Below are 18,203 nucleotides of genomic sequence, written 5' to 3' on the forward strand. Positions count from 1 at the left end.
GGCCATACCACAACTCGACACAAATACTTTGTTTAATGTATGTCTAAAGACATACCCCCTAACCCTCTGAGCTTACATTCTTTCGCTATCCAAAGCAGATGTCAATTCTTTTTCAAATTCATCCACCACATCTACTCCCTTCTTATATACCCTTTTGTTCTGATGTTTTTAATAATGTACTATTTTTTTATGTACCTCACTTTCTTTATTCTGTAACCCCTCTTTTGAATCATCAAAAATGTAAAACTAAAAAATATTTTAAAAAAAGACAAAGTTGAAAGAAGTGTTGAAGGTGGTATATTTATGTGTCACTCTGCAGACAAGATGCCCCTTTAATTAACTTGAGTACTTTTTTCTATGTTTTTCTTAATAGGGTACATGAGACCTGTTCTTATTCTGCTTTGTTGATCAATTAGGTAGCAGGCATGCAGCTTCCCACCGAACTGATACTGTTTCTGCTCTCTCGCCAAACACAACTTAAACGCATTTCCTATAACGATGATTCCTGATGTGCTGTACATTAATTATTCCTATTTTTATTATTTATAAAGAGCTGGTATGAAACTTCTGTGCATATATTGAAAGAGGGAGAGCGGAAATGGCCAGAAGTAAAGAGCAAATGGTCAGTTAACATCTTGAATATTAACCTCAGTCTTAATACTCCTTGCAAACAATAAATACAAAAAATTCTATTCTTTATCTGAATATAATAGTGGCCATTGTAACGCCATGAAATGTCAGTTTTGTTTTTTACTAAAGTGAGAATTGTGGGAAATTCAAAGCGAAATTAAAATGTAAAGCCAAAGTAACTGAACTGAAAGCCCAGTTGACTTGAAGAATTTTTCCAGTTTAGCTACTTTGACCGTAGATTAAGTTATTACAAGGTTGTATATATATTTTTATATCTACACCTTAGACGTGTCTATCTCTTGTTTTACATTCCTACTTATCTATTCCATTATATTATTGTTCTGGTGTTCTTAGAGGGTACACTGTTTAGTAGGTTTGCTGTTGTCTGTTTTTTAGTGGTTGGGTACTTTTATTGCCTCACTTTTAATGCCGGATAATTCTCATTTTAGTAAATACCCCTTATAGTGAGTGCATTTGATATACAGATGCACACAGAAAAACAGCAGGGAGTGCTAAAAGTGGTTAGAAATACTCATTTGAATGTGTTGACATTCCAACGCAGTCAAGAGATACACTGAGACAAAGCAGGGACTACTATGTATCTGTATATTTACTTAGATTGACTTTATTAGACACTGGGCAGAACTACAGTGGAAATCCCAACAGCCATCACCAGTGATGCCTGCATGGACTAGGCTCTGTCTACGGAGGATCCTGCGGTCTCCTGAGTTGAAGAGGACCTGCTGGAGGATGATGGCCACACCCACAATGGACAGGTTAAGGTAAGTACAACTCTCCTTTAACTGCCCCCAGCCACTGGACCTCCAGCTGCGATGTCACTGTCGAGGGTCTTTGCAAAGTCGGCAAAGTCCCTAGGCGGTGACAGTATTGCTCTAAATGAATTTCAGACCTCCCAACATGTTAAATGGACAAAAAAAGGTCACTTTAATTTTAGCTGTGGAGTAGGGTCGCGGCCAAAGTGGGGGCAGTTCTGAGAAGTTTTAGGTGACTTACTAATAACAATTCATGTAACTATAACGTTATTTAGAGGAAGAACAATGTATCTAAGTTCCACAGACTGATTTCAACACGCATGTATTGTAGTTTAAAGACATGTTATTGTGAGTATTATTGCTGTGGAGTTCTGTTAAACACTCAGACACACCAACAATATGGAGCTCCTAGAAAAGACAGACATTAGGATAGAAAAGAGGAATAGAGGGATTTGGGCTTAAAATAGGGACCGTCCCTCCTAAAAAGTGACACTTGGGAGCTATATGATTTAACGATTAACCTATCTCTGTTAACACACTAAACTATATTTTGTTATGGATACGTTTTTCAGGATTCCGAAAATGAATGCTCGGAGTACAAAAAAAAAAAAAAATGAAAACAAAGCCTAAAGTAAAGTACTGTTTATAAAGTTCCGATATGCAATCATAGCTACTCCTGGGAAAATGAGGGTCATGAACAGTGAAAGCAGAAAGCCAGCAGGTCGGAGCAAGTCGGCACAACGAGACAGCTGACACTGCATTCACCAAGCTAAAAAGAACACTACATATGGAGAACCTAACAGAACAGCCGCTATGCATGGTTAACCCAGACAGACACCCAGAGCATAAACTCTGCACACTGTGAAAACATCATTAATGTAGCAGACCTTTTAATAACTGTCATGTTTAGAACTGAAGGCAGAACAAGTGATTGTTTCAAATGCTGCTTTTCTTTTACTGACGGAAAAGAACCAGTAGAATTCTCAGTGCACTGAAAAACAATGTATTAAATAAACACACGCTAGGATCATTCCATAACTAGGAAACTTGTAGGAACCTACAATGGCATTGTAAAACGGAAACCAAAATAGCAGAGTTGGGAAAATTAACTGAGATGGAGAATATGTCCAGATACTTTAAGTCCTGCAAGTTGCAAGGTGGGGCTTCCATGGATTAGATTTTTTGTTCTAGCACAGATTGAGATGTGGGGAACTTGTAGGCCAAGTTGACACCTTGAAATTGTTCTCAAACCATTTCTAAACAATTTTTGCAGTGTGGCAGGGTGCCAGTTTACCAGTTGTCCTTCCTCGCACAACTTTTGGTAGGTACTAACCCTTGCTTCCCGGGAATACCCCACAAGCCTTCTAGTTTTTTTGATGGTCTAATCCAATCTTCTAGCCAGCACTTCTTGGCCCTAGTCAGAGTCACACAGATCTTTTCGCATGCCCATTTTTTCCTGCTTCCAACATATGAAATTCAAGACCTGACTGTTCACTTGCTGCCTAATATATTCCAATCCCACTCCCTGACAGATGCCATTGTAACCATTATATTTAAAACAAAAAAATACTCTTGTGAATCTTCAATAAGCTGTTTTGTTCACATTATAAAACACTTATAAATAAAATATCTTTGTGAAGATTCTAAAGAAAGACCAAAGTGTCCATTTTTTTCTTTTCTTATATTTATGTAACAGGGATTTCTTAGCACTGGGGCACACATATAACAATGACAAAGAGTGTAAAGCACGTGTTGCTCTCTCATGGCTATTCACTATTCACAGGAATTAACAAAGAAAAGACACATTTTAGGTAAAAAGATCTGTACTGGGAAAATTCTATAACTCAGTTATATGTCCAGCTCCGGTATTTAGGCCCAGTTCCCAGTTATTTATTAACCATGTGTATATTGGAACTGCAATATGCAATCCATGTCCAATTTATGAATTATTGTTCTGCTATAGTAATTCATATGATGGTTATAGTAATTCATTCAGTGTATTCAGAAAATGGCTGGGGGAAGAAAGTACTACACAAAAAAGCTTGGATGGAGGGGTGAGAGGGGGGGAGATAGCGACACAGAAAAGGACCGAGTGAGAAAGAGTCATACAAAGGCTCTAGGGGGGGAAAAGAGGTACACAATGGTGCTAGGGGAAAGACAGTTATAAAAATGGGCTGGGAAGAGGAGAAAGGGACACAGACACAGGGCTGCAGGAAATATAGACACACAGAGGGGCTGGGGGTGGGGGGAGTAGGAACTTGGGGAAAGTAAGAGACACATAAAAAGGCTTGTGGGGAAGTAAGAGACACAGAGGGGTTGGGGACAGTAAGAGACACACAAAAGGGGAATAAGAACACTAAAGGGAGTGTAAGACACACAATAATGGAATACATTCAAAAGAGGGGATAAGAAACAAAAAAGGGGCTAAAGAAAGGTAAGACATTCCAAAAGTGGGTTATTAGACACACATGTGAAGACAGTATTTTTTATTTAGGGGGGCAAAATGCATCTTCACCTATGTAGCCAAAAATCATTGCATGGAAGAAAACCATGATCATACTTTCGCTTTGTATATCTGTGCAGATACTGAGCAAATACAGCGTAAGCAGGAGCTTGGAACGTCAGTTTCGTAGGACGACTGTCTGAATGTGGAAATTCCCCTAATCATCCCCAGTAAGCTCTTCAATATTGTTTACAAGGGTGAAGGAATAATCTTTGGTGCCAGAAAAAGTAGACAATTTCGCCTTAACTTCTTTTATTACAAATTATGTTTGCACTTTCTCCTACTGCTGAAGAGGTTTTGAAGTGAATGCCTTACATCTCAGCATGGGAATGTAGTAGACCTCTCAGGCTATAAACAAATCAACATTTTAATACTGTTCAAATAATGTATGTCACAAATGTTCATGTATCATGGTATTTGGCACCAAGACATCAGCAACAGATGACTAGAATGTTATGTTCTCCTTTCCCAAACACTTTTAGAATGACTCTTGAAACTCATTAGTCCGTCAAATTATAGCAAGGGTTTGTTTATTATGGATGTGTGCATATTATACTATTGTTTAATGGTAACCGACTGAAAGCACATACTGTGAAGATCTTGATGCAAGAAATCACTCTTTCAAGGTACATTAGCTGTAATGGTAGCTTCTAGGTCACATATCAGGAGGAATTGTTTATGTTCTGTCAAGTGATAAGCTTAGAACATTGTTAATTTAATGTACCACAATCACATAAACTCCAACTCGTTTTATTCTCTAGCCAAAGAAGTTCATCGGAAACAATTTGAACTAGCTGACTTCCTGTGAAACGCACTGTGGAGAAGGTACCTCTATTCAGAGTTAATAATAACTTTAAATCTATTTCCTAAACACCAAGTTGTAGACAAGTGAAAAAAGAATTTCAAATTTTAGTCTAAAGTATCCAAGATGTGACTATTGGTAAAATGAAGAATTATTTCCAAATCAGCACTATTGTCTACATTTTGTAATTCGTTTTTTGAAATCACAAAAATGTGATGTTTTGCAATAAAGTCCTTGAAGATGCTTGCTGAACCAGAAGGGATGTGGGACACTGCTTGAACCCATGCAGGGGAGTAATTAATGACAATTTTAAAATAAATCTGGACATGTATTTCAGTTTATTTGTCCTTTTCAAAGTGATTTAATTTAGCATTGAGAATCCCAATACAATGCCCAGGGATCCTTTGAGTGAAATATAAGAACATTTAAAGGGACACTATAGTCACCTAAACACCTCTAGCTTAATGAAGCAGTTTTTGTGTATAGATCATGCCTTACGTTTCACTGCTCCATTCACTGTCATTTAGGAGTTAAATCAATTGTGTTACTTTTTATGCAGCCCTAGCCACATCCCCTGACTGTGACTGACACAGCCTGCATGATGAAAAAAATGTTTTAATTTTCAATCAGATGCAACTTATTTTAAATGTTTCTATCTGTTGCTTTGTAAATTGAACTTGAATCACACACATGAGGCTCCTGTAGTTATTATAATTATATTAAAGGAGCAGGAGATAACAAATTCTACATTAAACAGAATGTGCAATAAATAAAGTTTAAACATTAGATGACTCTTTACAGGAAGTACACACAAACAAGTATATCCCAGAGAATGAAAACTGCTCAAAACACCAGTGAGGTATCCCCTTCACCTTCACAAATACAATAATATAATACAACAAAATAGGTGGAGCAGTGTATAGCAAATATTGTAAATACTTCCCTCTCTTCAATATTACAGCCAAAACAATGAAACTGAAACAGAAACAGAGGGAGATACAATAGTGTAAATCTGATAAAATGGAGGTAGGTCACTGTATCTTTAAATTGCACACTCACAAAAATAGAGCCATAAAGTAACCTGGCTCTGGTCTGGATAGCAATAGGATACTTAAGGGAGATCCATATCCCACTCCAGCGGATGAGAAGGATAGTACAGGAACAATCAATGCTTCAAAAAAGATAATTTATTCCAGAAATAAAAGAACAGCATAAAACAAAGTCCATATAGTCACCAAAGTCACCAAGACGCGTTTCGCCAAATAGGCTTCCTCAGTTGGTGAGTATTCGATATGTACAGTCTCTTTCCTCTTTAATACGTTTAATTTTGGCGCCTTTTTCATCCGTGGAACGCACCTGGTTTCGTCAGTGGAACGCATCGCTTCCGGCTTAGCGTTCACTTCCTGTATTGTCCGGTCACGTGATCGGGCTGCTTGATACTTCCTGTATTGTCCGGTCACGTGACTGGACTGCTGGATGCTTGTGGAACGCACATGCGTTCCACCCCTCCCCACATCCGCCTCCTACTCCAAAAAACGAGCGGACATGACGGCCGTGGAACACACCTGCGTTCCACCCACGGAAATTTAAAGAAAAACATACCTTGAAATAAAAATAACATTCATTATAGGAACCAACTTAAAAAAGTGCATTAATAATTCGTAATAGAGGCATAATAAGCTCTCATATTTTATAAAATCATACAAAGAGATCAATAAGAACAACATCACAGTATGTGAGAATAGCAAAGAAAGTGTATAATGATAAAATATGGAGTAACAAGTAGAATATATAGATAAGGTGCTACTATATAATAATAATATATTAAAAACTTGTAAGGTAATAAAAAACTAATATGTGCCACAAGCATATATGGTAAAAAGCTGTATGAAAAGAATTATATACATATGTTTAAAACATTACAAGAGATGTCATAAAAAATGGCATAATTCGAAGTCTTGATTCAGACCATTTGGAATAAGGGTATTGAAATTATACATGCATCGCATTTCTTCTTCACCGATTCTTTTGCTGAAATCTCCTCCCCTCCAATTTTTTTTAACTAATTTAATAGCGCAAAACATTAAATCTTTTGGATTACTATTATGACATTTTTTATAATGTTGTGAGACACTATGTGTCTCTAAACCTTTTTTTATATTCTGTATGTGTTCAGCAATTCTAATATGTAGGCACCTAATTGTTCGTCCCACATAGATTAGATTGCAAGGACACTTAAGGATATAAATCAAATTTTTCGAGAAACAAGTTAACTGATCTTTAATGATAAATACTTTTTTGTCTTCATATATAAATGAAGTTACCGTATTTATTCGAGTATAACGCGCATTTTTTTTAACCGATTTTTAATTTAAAATTAAGGGTGCGCGTTATACTTGAATAAATATACCTTCCAGGACCGCCGGGCTCATTACAAGCCCGGCGGTCCTGGGGGGGTGGGCAGCAAGCGTTTACTCACCTCCGTGCAGCTCCTCCAGCTTCCCAGTGTAAATCTCGCGAGACCCGCGGCCAGCTCTGACGCTCTGACGTCGTCAGAGCTGGCCGCGGGTCTCGCGAGATTTACACTGGGAAGCTGGAGGAGCTGCACGGAGGTGAGTAAACGCTTGCTGCCCACCCCCCCAGGACCGCCGGGCTTGTAATGAGCCCGGCGGTCGGTATTATTTATTCGAGTATAACAAGCACCCTAATTTTAGATTAAAAATCGGTATAAAATTTTATACTGATTTTTAATCGAAAATTAGGGGTGCGCGTTATACACGTGTGCGCGTTATACTCGAATAAATACGGTATATGTCTTTTTGTGTTATTCGTTTCCCTACAAGCAAGGCAGGATCCACACCCATAAAACCCTTTATTTTTATTTAAAAAGTGTGTTGGAGGCTGTGCTCTAAAACTACTTTTCACTAAAAACTGTTTCAGATTCCTACATCCACGATAAACCATTTTTGGTCGATTGGGTAAAATTTGTCGTAATACTGGATCTTCTTTTAAAATAGGCCAATATTTGGTAACAATTTTATTGATTTTGTGATTATTACCACTATAATTACATATAAAAGGCATATTTAGTGTATGTTTATCAGCAGTTTTCTTATGTGGCTTTTTATAGTGTATAAGGTCTTTTCTATCAATCTTTTTAACTTCCTCAATGCCGTTCTGTAAAGTTCCGGTCTCATAGCCTTTATCCAAAAATTGCTCTTTAATTTTTTCTACTTGGGAAATGTAATCGGTCTCTTGCGTACAGTTTCTACGTACTCGTAGAAACTGACTTTTTGGGACATATGTGGAAGTTAAAAAGATCCCCCAATTGTTGACATTTAAATCATTTAAAAATAAATTGAGGCTTTCCTCTCCTCCTTTCCAAATAAAAAATATGTCATCGATATATCGATGATAGGACACCAAATTCGTAGCAGCAAGATGTGGAAAAAAATTTTATCCTCCCAGTATGCCATAAAAAGATAGCAAATTACTGGACTCATTTTTTATGCAAATTACTGGCACAGCTATGGGCACCACATTCGCACCCAGTTATGCCAATCTTTTTATGGCATACTGGGAGGATAAAATAGTATTTCCACATCTTGCTGCTACAAATTTGGTGTCCTATCATCGATATAGCGATGACATATTTTTAATATGGCCGTCATGACCGCTCGTTTTTTGGAGTAGGAGGCGGATGTGGGGAGGGGTGGAACGCATGTGCGTTCCACAAGTATCCAGCAGTCCAATCACGTGACCGGACAATACAGGAAGTATCAAGCAGCCGATCACGTGACCGGACAATACAGGAAGTGAACGCTAAGCCGGAAGCGATGCGTTCCACTGACGAAACCAGGTGCGTTCCACGGATGAAAAAGGCGCCAAAATTAAACGTATTAAAGAGGAAAGAGACTGTACATATCGAATACTCACCAACTGAGGAAGCCTATTTGGCGAAACGCGTCTTGGTGACTTTGGTGACTATATGGACTTTGTTTTATGCTGTTCTTTTATTTCTGGAATAAATTATCTTTTTTTGAAGCATTGATTGTTCCTGTACTATCCTTCTCATCCGCTGGAGTGGGATTTGGATCTCCCTTAAGTATCCTATTGCTATCCAGACCAGAGCCAGGTTACTTTATGGCTCTATTTTTGTGAGTGTGCAATTTAAAGATACAGTGACCTACCTCCATTTTATCAGATTTACACTATTGTATCTCCCTTTGTTTCTGTTTCAGTTTCATTGTTTTGGCTGTAATATTGAAGAGAGGGAAGTATTTACAATATTTGCTATACACTGCTCCACCTATTTTGTTGTATTATATCTTTACAGGAAGTGTTTAGGAAAGCTGTGTAAGCTTGCAGCTCGGCGGTGCGTTTGCGTGATGACGTAGGAGGAGTACGCACGCATGCATCCTGAGGCGGGGAGGCAGAGCTCAGGCGAAGGAATGACCGCGAGCAGCAAGGAAAAGGCTGCACGAGTCTGTGACCAGATAGGTGATTTACGACCACAAGCAGTACGAGGGCAAGTTGGCAGTGTGTAGAGAGGGAGCTGGTGACCCCAAATGGAGAGATTATCGCTTCATGCAGAGCTGTAGAAATTCTACAAGTGAACTACTAGCGTGGAGTTGCTTAATCAGCATAAAGCCAGTAGGAAGTCTGCAGCAACAAGCTACTTACTCTTCAAAGATGAGTACATGCAAGAGATTAACTGTTTTAAACAAACTAAAATGGCTGTTCACTGTTAGTTGGGCAAGACTGCAGCAAATATTGCAAAAAAATAAATAAAAATAAAAAATAAACAAATTATACAGTTTGCAAATTTCAAGAAAGAAATTAAAAGGAACAGAAGGTGAATAAGGCGGACGTTATCAGTGTCTAATTTACAGATATAACACTGAACTCTAAACAAAAAAAAAGTGTGGAGAGAGAGAAGTAAAGTTAAGAGGTAAGAGGACTGAAACTGTGAGAAATTAGGGTGAACTAAACAAGCTAGTCAAGCTTGTTGAGCTTTGAACTAGATAAGCTTCCCAAGCCTAAGGTGTGAACAGTTGTAAGTAAAGAGTTAGACCCTAGAATTAAAGGTGAAGCAGTGTTTGTTGCAGTTTTATTTTTATTAATCTTCTTGCTCTCCCCTCCTGTTTGGTTCTCATCATCTGATCTCAATAGAAAGAGCAACCAAACAATTATAAATTATGACAACTAAATCTACTAAATCTGGTGTCAGAAGGACGTAAAACCAGATGGTACAGTAAATAATTTCCATTAAAAATACGTGCATCTAGAACTGAAGGCAAAAAAGTGGAGTAGCCATCTTCTCTAATTCTTTAAAAATTAATATTAAATACAAAGATCAAGACCCAGAGGGTAGATTTATTATAATTATATGTACTATTAATGAAGAACTGTTTACTTTAGTAAACTTATATTTACCTAATAAAAACCATATGAGTCTCCTGAGACAAGTGCTAAATAGAGTAGAAAAGGTGGGAGAAGGCCTTAAAATAATTGCAGGAGATTTTAATTGTACCCACGATCCTGTATTAGACAAGCTCTCTAACAGGAAGATCTTTCTAAATAAAAATGTTCAAAGAAATGCCAATTATTTTAACAACCTGTTGAAAAAAGAAGGTCTTTATGATATATGGAGAGTCTACAATCCTTTGTTTAAAGAATTTACATTTTACTCTTGGCCTCACAATTCACACTCTAGAATAGATTTGATATGATTTTGATTTGAAGTTGATAGAAATCAAACCAGCAACATGGTTAGATCATAATAGTATAATTCTTGAGTTAAATAAAACCAATTGTAGAAGAAACTATAATACAATATGGAGACTAGATGAGACTTTGTTTCAAAATAAAGACTATAAAGACCATTTAGACAAAATGTCAAAGTTTTATTTCCGAGAAAATAAAAACGGTCAGGTTGAGGATGACATCCTATGGTGCTCTTATAAAGCTGTATTTAGAGGCCATTGTATTAAGCTAAAGAAACCAAGATAAGAGGATTGGGTCAAGTGTAACAGACCTGCATATAACATTAAATGACTAAAGCAAAGAAAATCACGCCAATCTGTCTAGGGATAATCAGCTTAAAATAGAATATATTAACATAGAGATCCAAAATAAAACCTTTGAAAGAATTAAGAAAAATATGTTAAAGTTGAAAGTCAAATATTATCATAAATATAATAGAGCTGATAAGATATTAACCAATATGCTTACAAAAAGGAAATGCAAATAACTTAGTTGATAGAATTATTACACAATGATAAAATTTGTGTATCACCTGTGGAAACAAGGAAGGCCTTTAACTAATATTATACAAAACTATATAATCTTACAGATATAACCCCATCCGATCTGATTAAAGAATATATTAAATTAGCCAATTTGTCTAAACTATCAAATTCACATTTAATCTTATTGAATAAATGAAGGCAGCGTGAGTCACATGCAGGGAGGTGTGACTAGGGCTGCATACACAAAGTGATTTAATTTCTAAATGGCAGATAATTGAGCAGTGAGACTGCATGACATGATCTATACTCCAAAACTGCTTCATTAAGCTAAATTTGTTTTGGTGACTATAGTGTCCATTTAAGATTTAGATTTTTTTTTTCTAAAGTCTGTTTAAGTATTTAAAACAACACAGCACCCTTGATCGTCCTGGTGCCAACCTTTGGGTATGAGTCAAATTGTTTTTAAATGCCATTTAACTGGGTTCCTAGGCACATACAAGTTAGCCCCTCTTCACAGGTATAGCTAAAACAGTAGATATATCAATTAATCTTTGTTTGCAGGAAGTTCTTTGAATCAATGAATTATGTCTGAACACAGCTGGAATTCACATCACTATTACAGAAAGTGAAATTCCACTTTATTGATATCTAGAGAAGAGGCAGGCCTGTGCGCACTAGGTTCCTAGTATACTGGCCTGCATCTTCAGGCCGCGGACTCGGGCCTCGTTGAATCCAAGTCTTTTCCCCTGAGGGGAGGACAGAAATTCGGGATAGAACCATGCCGGCGATAGCGGGTATGGATCTTCCGCCTGTGAGGGCGATGCAGAGGGGTTTTGTCCAAATTGGCCATCAGCTCAGGTGGCATAGTTTGCTCACAGTGTGGTAAGAGGGTGCCAGAGGAGCCCACCCACCGTCCGGCTGCCACTCTCCCAGTCTCCTTCCAGAGATTAATGTAGCTTCACTGTTTGCCGTGTCTCAAGGGCTTCCCAGAAGCGTTAAAACACTTCCTCCAGTCACCAAAGAGATTGAGCAATGGGGTCCGAGTGCTCCAGGCCCTGTTGCATGCGTTCAGGGCCACCAGGAGTGAGCGCTGCCATCTTGAAGAAGTAAGCTGTGTGTTAGACTTTAACAGGTTCTGCAGCTAGAGTTGCCCTACTGTGCGTCGTATCATTCAGTAGGGACCGGGATAACCCCCACCGGTCCAAGGGGGGGAGACGGGGCTGCAGCGACAGATTCTGCGGACATCGGTAGCTCCAGGCCGGGAGATCATCCGTTTCTCCCTTCTGGGGAGCCCGCCAGGCATGTAGGCCGCAATACAGTTCCTGGCCTCAGGCTTTGGAGAGGGGCTTCAAACTCCAGAATTAAATTAGTGGTTTTATTTTTCATGTTATTTTGTCAGATGCAGATATCACTACCTGATAAATTGATTAATAGAAAAAACATTGATAACACATTTGTTTTGTATTCATTAGTACATTTGTGCGTTGTTATATGTAAACATGAACAGCCTTTATTTAATATAGCACAGTGAGGTAAGATCACTTATGAATGTGTAAAGGTAACTGAAACTGTGTCCCATTGGTTTTACTGAAGCAGTTAAGAGAAACAAGAGATTGATCGTAGAGAGAAGAGCCCGTATGAGGATAAAATAAAACCAAAGCTGTATTCTGATTAGTTATTACATGTTTATACCAAGTCAGAACATATGTAATTTCAATTGTGGTCCCTGACCAGGAAATGGACAGATGATGGTTAACTAGTGAGCTGTAAAGACATATTTCCTATGGCAAAAAAAAAAAAAAAACCCACAATATAAAACCCAATCATTTCTAATTTGAGCTATAGCATAGCAGATGAGTTTCATAATGATTAAAAAAATATTGTGGAACAGTACACCTATTAAAGCCTGGACTAATTGACTATTAAATATTTCTAATATGAGCATTTAACCACATCACAGGTTTAAACAATAATGACCCATTAGAATAGCTCAGATAAAATTGGCTCGTTTGCAATTGCCTCCATACTATACTAGTCAATAAATGGATAGGCACATATGTGAGGGTAACTGAGTTAAGAACCATAATGATACCATTTATGCAAAATAATTATTGGTTACTTTTTTTTGTGAACAGGGTTGCAAGGTGAAGAGTTGAACGAACGTCCATTCTGCTAAACAGATAACAGCTAGAGTAGCATAAGGAGAGGATGTTTGCTATTTCACATTTTGTAGCTACAGTTATTCTTTAAACTCCACATTTTCTCTCATTAAATACAAATGAACAAAACTGAGGCAAAAATAGCTGATCTGGTAACATTTTCCATCTCAGTCACAGTCATGACATTTTTGAGTTTAGTGAAAAACTCTGAGTGGTATTTTAGGTGGCACACCAGTGGGACGTTGGGTAAGAGCCTGTTAAAGGAAAAATGTGGACACCAGAACAAAACTAAAACTAAATAAAATTGACATATCATATGTAAGTATATATATATATATATCCAATTCAAAAAATGAGAATGAGCACTCTCATTCCACAAATCAAATAAGTGTATTCATTCTCATAAAAAAAATAAACGTTTCGACCTTTTGGTCTTTATCAAGATCTTCTCTTAAACATTTTGTGTTCACACATTGCAAAGCCACAGATTGGGCACACACTTCTGGCTCTCTAATTTCTAAAATCAAGGTCTTCTCAGTTCTATGATAATATGAGGTATTCACTTCAGTTGCTTCAACAATGTTCGTCTCTGGTTAGTTGGTTTCCAAATGGGAGTGAGGGAGCCAAGAGCGAATGGAAGGGTTCAGACATTTCATACAATATTCCATATAAAATGATCTTTTAAAGTCCCTTCATGTAGCAAATCTTATTCAATACACTCCGGCCCTCCTAGCTTTGATAAGAGTGTGGACTATGTTATGCCCTCTGTGTAAGCCAGTGTTTCTCAACCTTTTATGAAGAAGTTCCCCTGGAGATCTAAAAAATTTCCCAATTACCCCTGCCTTAAGAAAGTAATATCTATTAACCCCTTCCGTCATGTGTCCTTAAGGGGTTAATTTAAACTCCAAATAAAACACGGATATTTAACCCCTTAAGGACACATGACGTGTGTGACACGTCATGATTCCCTTTTATTCCAGAAGTTTGGTCCTTAAGGGGTTAAATTAATCCCGTAGTGGGAAAATCCTGATTAAAGGTAGTAAGGAATAATATTAAAATAAATATGACATAATGTGAATATTGTAAATGTAAGGAGGAGTGTATGAACTATTAATCTGAAGATAATGCATCTTGGGTGTAAAAACCCAAGGGCAAAGTATAGAATATTTGTTACAGTACTAACCTCTACATCTGAGGAATGGTATTTAAGGGTAATTATTTCAGATGACTTAAAGGTAGGCTGACAATGTAATAGAGCAGCCAGGGACTAATAAAAGTATTTAGAAAATTGTTCAGACTAGATGGGCCAAATGGTTCTTATCTGTCATCACATTCTATGTTTCTCTGAAGTATAAAAGTCACAAAATGAACATATAATACACACATAACAGTTACACACAGAGGACACTGGCACACACACAGTTACAAATAATACCAAAAAAGGAGCACAGCCATTAAGATACCATCTTAATAGTTGTGCTCCTCTCTTTGTATTGTTTAGAAATTGTTTTGGTTCATTAAGATATAGGACCTTTGAGTGAGCACCTTTTCTAAGTATCTGCTTTTTGCTGAGATAAATGGGAGCGTGTCTACTTTTCTAAATCAGACCACACACAGTTACACACAGATTATACACATAGGAAACACACACTTACACACAGAGGACACACTCATTGACAGATACACCTTCACTGATTTGACAAATATTGACAGGCACACTTATTGACACAAACACATTCAATGAGACACACACTCACTGAGAGACAGACACAGAGGACACTAACACACAGTTACAAACAGAGGAGACTGACACACAACACACATTTACACACAGAGGACACTGACACACACACACATTCACTAACAGATACACTCTCACTGATTTTATACACACTGATAAGACACACGAACATTCACTGACAGACACACAGTCACTGACAAACACATACATATTCTCTCACATACACTCACAAATCATTATTATTTTATTTTATTTTTATTTAGGAGAGCTAGGGAGAGCTAGGGAGAGCTGGAGTGGATCCTTTCCCTGTGGACCTGTGTGTGGCTTGTGTAATCCTTGCTCCTTCGCGTGCTGTTCACTAAACAAAAGTGCTGGAAGATTATGAAGATTACAGCTCCCTTGCAGCCACCTTCCTTTCCCCAGACACTGTATTTGGGCAAAGTAAGCACCTGTCGTCCGGTTAAGCAGGTTCCTGTCTTAGCGCACAGTTATCCACCTCCTTATTGTACCTCCTGCCTCTGGTGTCGTACCTCCTGGGGTAGGCATGCCAATGGTTCAGAAGCGAGGGTGTAAACTGAAGCACACATACTTATATATAGCAGAAATAATTACCAAATGGTTGTGCTCCCTGTGATGAAATGCAGCAGGTTGGGGCAGACACGACTTGTAATATTTAATCTCCTATATTATACTAGTCTAATAGTGTCAGGAATCTGTTGTTAAATTGATCTGGGACACATCTCTGCCCTATTTGTCTCACATTGATTGTACACAGTGTTTAAATATAATAGACCCTTTCTGTTTATAGATAAACCAGCATACTAAAAGAACAGTGAACCTATTAATGCGTGCTCCATTATTAATTTAGCTTTTTTATTGAGAATTACACTGATCGGCCAAAACATTAAACCACCGACAGGTTGTCACGGTTCTCACCAGTTAGACAGACAGCCAGACGTGGTCGCTCCTGGAGTTCCCAACAGGGGACTTGAACCGGGGAACTTTTCAGTCCTAGTCCTGCTTTCTGCCTCTGAGCCACAGCAGCTTTATACAGAGACTACTGATTCTGGTCCTGTTCATCCTGGCATGGCTACTACACCGGGGGCTGCACCTTGACTTGGCTGTGTCTCACCTGACTCTGATCGGTCATCAGCAGGGTATTTAAACCCAGCCTCGCCCTGTGCTCAGTGTCAAGTCTTTGATCCTGTGATCCTGTTTCGTACCAGTGTTCCTGTTTATCTGCTTTGTATTATTGACCCCGGCTTCTGACTACGTTGTTCCTGACCTCTGGCATCCCTTGACTTCAGCTACTCCTCGTTGTTCCTGACCTCTGGCATCCTTTGACCTCGGCTATCCCTCGACATTCCTGCTGGTTCAGTCCTTGCCTGTCCTGCGTATTTGGTACTGCATCCTGCACAGCCCCGTGCACAGACCCACAGGCCAGGTGAATTCTTACCTGACCACCTCGGCGTGTGGCTATCTGCAAGGGTGAGCAACATATCTGCGCTACAGACTCCCAACTCAGGTAAGACCCTGACAAAAGACTTGACCATTATGGAGTCCGCAGAGATGTGCTCACCCTCGCCCCAGCAAGTGTCCAGCCTGGCCCAGACTGTTTCGGAGCTGCAGCAAGAAATTTTATTTCTTAAAGGCGCAGTACATCCAGCCCCGGAACCAGCTTATCCGGAACCGTTTGTCATCATGCCCGACCGATTTGATGGTAGCCGCACGTCCTTTCAGTCATTCAAGATGGATTGCGAGGTGTTGTTTTCTTTAAAGCCTCGAACTTATGCCACAGAATTCATCAGGGTCAGAGCGGCTATCAACCTGTTGTCTGGACACATCAAAGTTTGGGCTCACCAAATGTTGCAGACGAAGAGTCCTGTCCTTGTCAGCTGGGAATCCTTTATTACTGCTATGGACTCACAATGCAAGACCACTATGCCCAAGCCAGCTCCACGTACTAAAAAATCGCGGAGTCTTCGTAACCAAGGAACCGAGTACCATCACCACACCCCAGTGATGCCCCCTTATGATCCAGTTCCCAGGAAAACTCCAGAGGTATCCTGTGTTCCACTTGACCCTGAGGAACCTATGCAATTAGGACTTGTCCACTGCAAAGTCACACCTAGGGAAAGGGACCGAAGGAGAAGCCATGGCATGTGTTATTACTGTGGAGAAAAAGGGCATTTCATCACGCTTTGTCCTGTTCGCCCTCCTAGACCTCCAGCTCTCCGACTGGGTACTAATTTCCTTCGTCCTGTGTACACCGCATACCAGCCTAAAAAGCTACAAGGGAGCCGTTATTCTTGCCCATGCTTGGCTTCCATGGGAAAAACTACACCCCCTGCTCCAGAGCCGCCTGCATCTACTGCCGAAGTTACTTCCTGTGGTACCACCACTACTTCCTGCCCACCTGAAAAGGATTTACCTGTGGATTCTGCCATTGCTTCTAATGGCACTACGGTCCGTAAAGAAGACCTTGAAATGTTCGAAAAAGCATTGTTAGCTACGAACACTGCTCCTGCCGAAATTGTGGAAGTGCTTGCCACCTGTACCCGGAACCTAAAAAACCTGGACAGTTCTTCAGCCGTACCAGAAGCTGGTACTGGGAAATCCCAAGCAATTAAGGGATTCCACACTGAGGACTTTGACTATGGGGACTCACTGGATTCTGATAGTGACCCTGGAGAGGTGTATTATTACGATGGAGAACCTACTTACGCCCGGAGGTCGTTTTTAAAGGGGGGGGGTACTGTCACGGTTCTCACCAGTTAGACAGACAGCCAGACGTGGTCGCTCCTGGAGTTTCCAACAGGGGACTTGAACCGGGGAACTTTTCAGTCCTAGTCCTGCTTTCTGCCTCTGAGCCACAGCAGCTTTATACAGAGACTACTGATTCTGGTCCTGTTCATCCTGGCATGGCTACTACACCGGGGGCTGCACCTTGACTTGGCTGTGTCTCACCTGACTCTGATCGGTCATCAGCAGGGTATTTAAACCCAGCCTCGCCCTGTGCTCAGTGTCAAGTCTTTGATCCTGTGATCCTGTTTCGTACCAGTGTTCCTGTTTATCTGCTTTGTATTATTGACCCCGGCTTCTGACTACGTTGTTCCTGACCTCTGGCATCCCTTGACTTCGGCTACTCCTCGTTGTTCCTGACCTCTGGCATCCTTTGACCTCGGCTATCCCTCGACATTCCTGCTGGTTCAGTCCTTGCCTGTCCTGCGTATTTGGTACTGCATCCTGCACAGCCCCGTGCACAGACCCACAGGCCAGGTGAATTCTTACCTGACCACCTCGGCCTGTGGCTATCTGCAAGGGTGAGCAACATATCTGCGCTA

The 18,203-nt window shown here is 39.5% G+C and overlaps 1 protein-coding gene across 1 annotated transcript in view; it reads right to left on the reverse strand.

Moving 5' to 3' along the window:
• Positions 1-18,203, reverse strand: part of LOC134571554 (potassium voltage-gated channel subfamily H member 8-like) — a 428,010-nt gene that overhangs the window by 136,813 nt on the left and 272,994 nt on the right. The gene's annotated exons all lie outside the window — the stretch shown is intronic.

This window comes from Pelobates fuscus, chromosome 8 (assembly GCF_036172605.1).
Source record: "Pelobates fuscus isolate aPelFus1 chromosome 8, aPelFus1.pri, whole genome shotgun sequence".
Lineage (NCBI taxonomy): Eukaryota > Metazoa > Chordata > Amphibia > Anura > Pelobatidae > Pelobates > Pelobates fuscus.